A 7,436-nucleotide genomic window follows, 5' to 3' on the forward strand; every position below is an offset into this window, starting at 1 on the left:
TTGTTAGCATTAAAAGCACCCAAAACACACTTTGGAAGGTGACACTCTCTCGGCTTCAGAAACAGTGCCTGCATGCCTCTGAAGCTGAGTCATATCTTCATCATCACACTATCACTGTCAAAGCAAGGGAGACTTGTTAGCATTAAAAGCACCCAAAACACACTTTGGAAGGTGACACTCTCTCGGCTTCAGAAACAGTGCCTGCATGCCTCTCAAGCTGAGTCATATCTTCATCATCACACTATCATTGTCAAGAAGAAGAGGAAGAAGAGGAGGAGGAGGAAGAGGAGGTAGAGGAGCAGAAGAAGAGGAGGAGGAGGAAGAGGGGGGGAAGGAAGAGGAAGAAGAGGAAGTAGAGAGGAAGAAGAAGGGAAGGAAGGGAAGAAGAACAGGAGGAAGAGGAAGAAGGGGAGGAAGAAGAGGAGGAAGAAGGAGGAGAAAGAAGAGGCAAGGCTTTTTTTCTCCTGCCTGGTCTCCGATGCTTGCATCGGGGGGCGAGGCAGGAGTCCTCACCAAGGCAAGGCTTCCTTCTTTGCCTGGTCTCCATCCCTGGAGGCGGGGCCAGGCAGGGAAAGAGCCCTCGCCGAGGCAAGGCCCTGCGCAGCCTGGGGGCGGAGGAGAGGAGGCAGAGGAGAAGAGGTGGGCGGCGCTGGAGGCGGGGAGGGCGGCGCGGGGGCTTCTCCCTTTGTCTCCTCTGCCCCAGGCCACACGGCCCTTCTCTTCCTCCTCCATGTGGTGTAGGAGGAGGAGGGCAGCGTGGCCTGGGGCAGAGGAGGAGGTGGCGGCGGCGGCAGGACCGGGCTGGGGCCGGTCCTGCCGCCTCCGTGGGCCGCATCAGGCCCGCGGGCCGGGGGTTGCTGACCCCTGACATACACATATGTAGCAAAAGCATTCACACATTGTATCAATTTGCCAAATTTAAAAGGAAACACAAGCATTCACATATTCTGTCTCTCTCTCTCACACCCACAAACAATTTTTTAAAAATGCATTGCAAAGTGAGGTGCTGTGCTGGCAGCAAACAAACGAAAGGGAAATGTAGCACAAGCCGACACATTCTATCAGGAGGTATCAACCTGTAGAACAAGCATTCGCATAAGCTGTCAAAAATAAAATTACAAAAAACACACACACACACAGAAAGATAGAGAGGTGTTTATCAGACGAGCTCTTAAAGAGCTACTATTCTAGTGTGACTCCTCTAGCTGCCTCCTGTTGCATGCTGGGATTGGCAGTTTTAAGGAGGGGTATTTAGAATTCTCAGGCAGTGAAGTTCAGCTCCTTAAAACTGCCAATCCCAGCATGCAACAGGAGGCTGCTAGAGGAGTCACACTGGAATAGTAGCTCTTTAAGAGCATAGTGTGATAAACATCAGAGAGAAAGCTGCCTGCGAGAGGGGAGACATGTTCCGCCCTCTATCCTCCCTCTGACCTAAATCCCTCCCCTGACTTTGACCCGATCATGACCAGGGCCAAGTTCACATTTGCCGGCAGCAGGGAAGAAATGGGTCTTACAAAAAGATACAGAAAATAATCCACTTTCGGAAAAACTACTCTAAGGGGGATTTGCCCTGGATCAGGTGTGAAAGACCCTAATTCTGATGTGTTTAAACTGGTGCCAATGGGAACTTCTGACTTTTAATCCATGTTACAATTTGGTACAAAAGCTAGTCTGAATGGCCCCCCAATTAGGATCTTAGCTGACACTACAACCCACTCCACAGCTATATGCCTATTACATGGTAGATCAAGACCAGAAAATTGAGAACAGGTGGGCTACTTTCTAGCATCCCAGACAAGAATAATAATAATAAAAAATAGAAGTATCAGGTTAAGTGTGGCTCCCCACCTTGCTTCTCAAGGCAACCCAATTGCTATGAAAGAACAATTCTTATGAAACCGAGAAGGGTAAAAAAATAGTTAATAATCATTGTCCAAAGAAGTTTCTCTGGTGTATAAAAGGGTGATAGAAAGATGTGGGAAACAGACACATTATCTGTAAATAGATTTAAATGGTGTATTGATGAGGGGTGGAAAATGTATATTGTTCTCCCCAGTTAAGCCAATGCATTTCAAAATCTCCAGTTAAATCATCCAAACCCTATACCCCATTCTGAGATTAAGCCCCTTGCTGACATTTAGAAGACTTGAATAAACCTCTATTCAGAGAGAAAGAGAGGTTAATTTTAGACATTTAGTTAGTACCCTCATGTACGTTCACTGCTGGCCTAAGGTACAGACGAGATATGAGATGGAAGTTGGAAAAAAGTAGGATTAGCAGACCTGTATTAAAAACCACAGGCTTTTAGTCTTGCCAGATTTTTCTTGTAAATTTGTTCTTGTAGCATCCCTTTTCCTAACAGCCACCACCCTTCCTCTATTACAGTGGTCCAAAGCTTTATCTGCTGTATTCATTAGCCCAGGAATAAGCAAATGTGGCCCTGGGGCTGTAGGTAGAGCACCAAGCTAATTTTGTGGCTTTCCAAAAATCCCAGGCTCTCCACACCAATTTGTCCAAGCCAAAGAAGAAACGGTAATTCTCTTCTATACCCTCCAACATTTTACAAATTGAAACTGGGGATACATATGGTAAAGCAACATCACAATGTGGTAAAGATGGCAATGAGAAAGAGCACACAAACTAGGAGAGGGCATCACAGTTTGCTGTTGCCTGAGCCTCCTGGGAAGGGCAACCTTTCACTTCCTCCTCTAACTTTTGAATACGTTGCAGGTCTCTTCCCACCCCTAACATTTAGCCTTTTAAAACACTGTATTTCACATCTGTTTTCCTTTTTGACAATCTATATAGCTTCTTGAAGGTCCCAGAAGCAGAAATTGGCATCTAGGTTCACTGCAGTCATCAATCCCTCTTTTAGTATATAATAATCCATCCTATTCTGTCTTCTAAAAGACTATGTGATAAGATATTGAATATAACGATTTCTTTTTTTTAAAGTATAGATCTGTACATATTATAGAATGGCAAGAACTCAAAACACAAATCCCAACACAAAGTACTTTAATTAGCATAGAGAAGTAGAATACATGGTCCAGCAAATTACTGGAAAATAAAAAAGTAAAAATAAACATGGAGACAAGAATTTAATAATTCAAGAAGCTAGCAACTTAAAAAAAATAACTTGAACAATGTACAATAGCAAAAGCACAAATAATTTCCATCATCCAACTGTAGCACAAGAATTTTATAGCACAAACCTCAAGGAAAAAAACAGCTCAAAAGCATTTTGATCAATGTCTAACTGAATGTTATTAAACATGTTTTGCTATATGCAGAGGGATCTTGTAGCACCTTTGAGACTGAGTGAAAGTAGTTATAGCAACTGAGGAAGTAGATTAAGTCTACAAAAGCTTATGTTACAACTTCTTTCACTCAGTTTCAAAGTGCTGGAAAGCTTCTGGTTTCTAAAAAGTGCTGGCGGAGCATGGCTACAACACAGCTTGGACCCGGGCTGATGGCAGCCACCAGTTCAGCAGCAGTTTGGTGAGTGATAATCCTCACCTTCATCCCATGTCCTGGCTCCAGCCCAGAAGGTTTGAACTGGATTAAAAAGGTGAGTGATAAGCTCCAACACAGCTATGTCTCTGAATTCTACCCCCATGTTTTGCTATAGTAATCAAGCAGCTAAGGTTGACTTAGAAATAAACAGTAAACTGTGAAGACAATGATGGCATTTCACAAATACAGAACGACCAAAGGAGAAACTAATAGAAATATTCTAAAAAATATTCCCTGCTCATTTGCAGTTAATGTGTGAAATTCTGGATCATATGCAAAAATAGCATAGTTTGACTTGGATACTGCACACATGGGTGGATGGCGGTGTGTGTGTGCTATTTGGTCTTAACCAGTAAAATATTTTGGGCCATCTCACTCTTGAGTTTGGCTGGGACTAACTAGTCCTTCATTACCTAGAAATGTCTCCATCAGCAGTCATTCCACCTAGCAGCATCTGGGCAGAACAGCAAGACTAAGCACCCTGAACTCCTTAAATACCACCTTAAACAAACTTCTCAACAAATGAAATCTATGACCCTCACACAACATTTCTTCACTTGTATACTTTTCTTACCATCCTTTCCTGATTAAGTCAATGAGTTTTGAAAACTAGCATAATGTAATTTGTGCCTTTTGGTTGGTCCAATTAAGGCAACACCATGATGTGCATTTGGTATTTTCTTGTAATTTGCTGCATAGTCAACACGGATGCTCAGCTTTCATTTTTTCAAGCAAGGATTCCAGAATTCCTCAGACATCCTGACCACATCTGGTCATTTAGATCTTCCTTTTGAAGATCTATCTCCTGCTGTGATCACTCCACCTGGTCATTATGTAATGTCATTAGTTAACACCTGATTAAGGATATCCCTGTTTCCTTCCCCTTTCTTTGTTCTACTTTTTCCATGTCTTCAAATGTAAGCCATTATTTTAAACCCTAAACCCATTTAAGTATTTTTGGCAGAGAGGCAGTATATAAATGCAATATACAAAAGCAAATAAACACTTGTTATGTAAATATACATGTTTGAAGAGCATGTCTTGATCAAACCAAAAGCCTACCACAGAAATGGGAAACCTCTGGTTTTTCAGACATTTTGGACTACAGTTTCCATAAACCATTAATGTTGACTGTGCTTCATCAGGTTGATGGGAATTTTAGACCGAAACATCTGGAGGCTCAAAGATTACCAAGCTGTGGTCTATCTAGTTAAGTCTTGTGTTTCCTGCAGTAGCCAATTTGACTTGTTTGGGACACCTACAAACAGGATATGAGCACAAGATTTCAAAATAACAACCATAGAGGACCTACACATATCTAAACAATGAGAAAATCAAAATAGTAAAAGAATTCCCATATCTTGGATCAAACATCAAGCAAAATGGAAACGGCAGAGAAGAAATCAGAAGACTAGGAAAGGAAAGGAACTAGAAGGAATCTATGAAAGAACTAGACAGAATCCTAAAGAGCAAAGATTTACAACTAAACACTAACTAAAGTTAGAATCATCTAAGCCACTGTAAGCAATCCTCATTACAATGTACAGATGCGAGAGATGGAGAGTGAAGGAAGCAGATAAGAAGAAAATGAAATTTAAATGTGTGAAATATGGTACTGTACTGGAGAAGAGTGCTAAAGATGCTGTGCACAGCCAAAGAGACAAACAAATGAATCCTTGAGCAGATCAAACCTGAAATCTCCCTGGAAGCCAAGATGATCAAATTGAGGCTGCCATACTTTGGCCACATCATGAGAAGACATGAATCATTAGAAAAAACAATAATGCTAGGAAAAGTGGAAGGAAGCAGAAAGAGAGGAGGACTGCAAGCTAGATGGATAGACTCATGTAAGAAGGTCACAAGCATGAATTTACAGGAGCTAAGCAGAGCAGTGGAAGACAGGGGGGCTTGGAGATGTCTCATGCACAGGGTTGCCATGAGTTGTGGATGACTTGAGGGCAGCTAACAACAGCAGCAATAACAACATTTATATTCCCCCTTAAGTCAAAAGATCTCAGGCCAGAAATTATTAGAGAGGGACAGGGAGAAGTAAAATCTATAGTAAGAGGTCAAAACAATTTAAAGCAAAAACAATTTAAATAGGTTAAAAACATACTAACCGCATTCTTTAACCAGATTCAAAACTGAGTTGAAGACTATATTGTTCAGGAAAGCGTTCCCAGGCATTGTGTGATTGTTTATCCAATTATTATCTGAGATCTGATATTTTATTTCATCTTTGATCTTTGATCTTTTTAATTTGTTGTCTGCTTTTTTATCTAATTCTATCCTGTATTATTATCTATTGTTTTATATGTACTTTGTAGAATGTTACCTGACACCTAATGAAACCAGAACTGTCACCAATCAGTCTTCCAAGGAGAGGGCATTCTACAATTTGAGTGCCACTGCTGAACAGGCCTTCCCTCATGTCCGCACACACTGTATTGACTTCACAGGTGGAACAGAGGAGGCTCCCCACTGGGTCTCAATGTTCAGGCCTGCAAATACAGGGAGAGTGCTCCCTTAGTACTGGGGTTCCAAGCTGTTTAGGGCTTTAAATGTCATCACATGTACCTTGAATTCAGAAATTCACTCTTCCATTGTCGTTCCTCAGCAACTGGCGATCAAAGAAATTTTCCTCTGATCCTGGAAGAACTATACAGCTTTTGTTGACTATTAGCCATTGTTAGCTTCATCCTCCTTTAACTCTTTTATAAAACTGTCTGAGCTAAATATCATCACCACATTTTGTGAAAATAGCTTGTTGAAGATGTATGTGATGGGGAATTGAAGGAGAACAGTTCACTGGCTTTTGGAGTGGTTTCCTGACATTACATGTACATTTGCAAGCTCTATATACCTGAGTCAAGATGCTTCTATCTTCTGTTCAGTGATATAACTTCCAGAGACACAGACAAGAGGTCTGAAGTCTGGATGACTCTAGTGTGCATCAGCACAAGCAAACCACTTTTTGAAAAGGCATTGTCAAAAGGCAGACAGAGACAAAAATAGGGACAGTGATGTTGAGAGAGCACCAATGGGAAACAACTTGTGGGGAATGAGTTAAACGTCCTCCTCTAGGGCCATAGCCTTGATCCAAACTCCCCTCACCCAGCTACAATTAGCTACAATGTGGAGTGGGCGGGTGGGTACTATAATGTGCCTTCCTTTTCCCTTTTTGTGGCTATTGGCAGCTTTAAAGGAGAAATTAGGTCAAGGAAACACCAGATGGAGAAAGGGTTAACTACCTGCTCTCACATTGTAGTCCTGATTCAGTTCCTACTATCACCCTTCTCCAAGGTTTGGTCCCCAGATGAATATCTCTAAAACATTAAGCAAGGCCTTGGAACTTTAGCTTAAAGCAATAGGAAAATATCTTTTCTTCTGAAACTGACTTAGGGAGATGTTAATGTTGTGGTCATAAGTGCAGCCAGTTTGGCCTATACGTCCTAAGAACAAGACTATATTTCAAACAAGAAATCCAAAATCAACAGCACATAATGCTGTTGTGTGCTGTCCCTTTACTGGCTGGATTAGGGCTGCAGCCACCTCATACCGCAGCCCCGATCCAGCCTCTGGAGAGTACAAAAAGCAGCCACAAAAAGCAACTCCTTTTTGCGCTCTCCAAGGAGCACCATAGCTGCGGTGGCACGGCTTCATGACGCCCCTCTGGTGCTGCATCATGTGAATGCAGCACCAGAGGGACACCATGATGGTGTGCACCTTGTACATGGCGCACACCAAAATGGTGCCCTGGGAGGGGGGGTTAGGGCATCCAGTTTGTGGACACTGTGCCCTAATTCCACCCACAGGCTGGCACAAAGTGCTGGTATGTACAGGCCCTAAGAATAAGCACTCATGTGTGTTCCATTGATTCATTGGGCCTGCTCTAGTTGAAACAATTGGATTTAGGCCAA

Source organism: Sceloporus undulatus, chromosome 3 (assembly GCF_019175285.1).
Source record: "Sceloporus undulatus isolate JIND9_A2432 ecotype Alabama chromosome 3, SceUnd_v1.1, whole genome shotgun sequence".
Lineage (NCBI taxonomy): Eukaryota > Metazoa > Chordata > Lepidosauria > Squamata > Phrynosomatidae > Sceloporus > Sceloporus undulatus.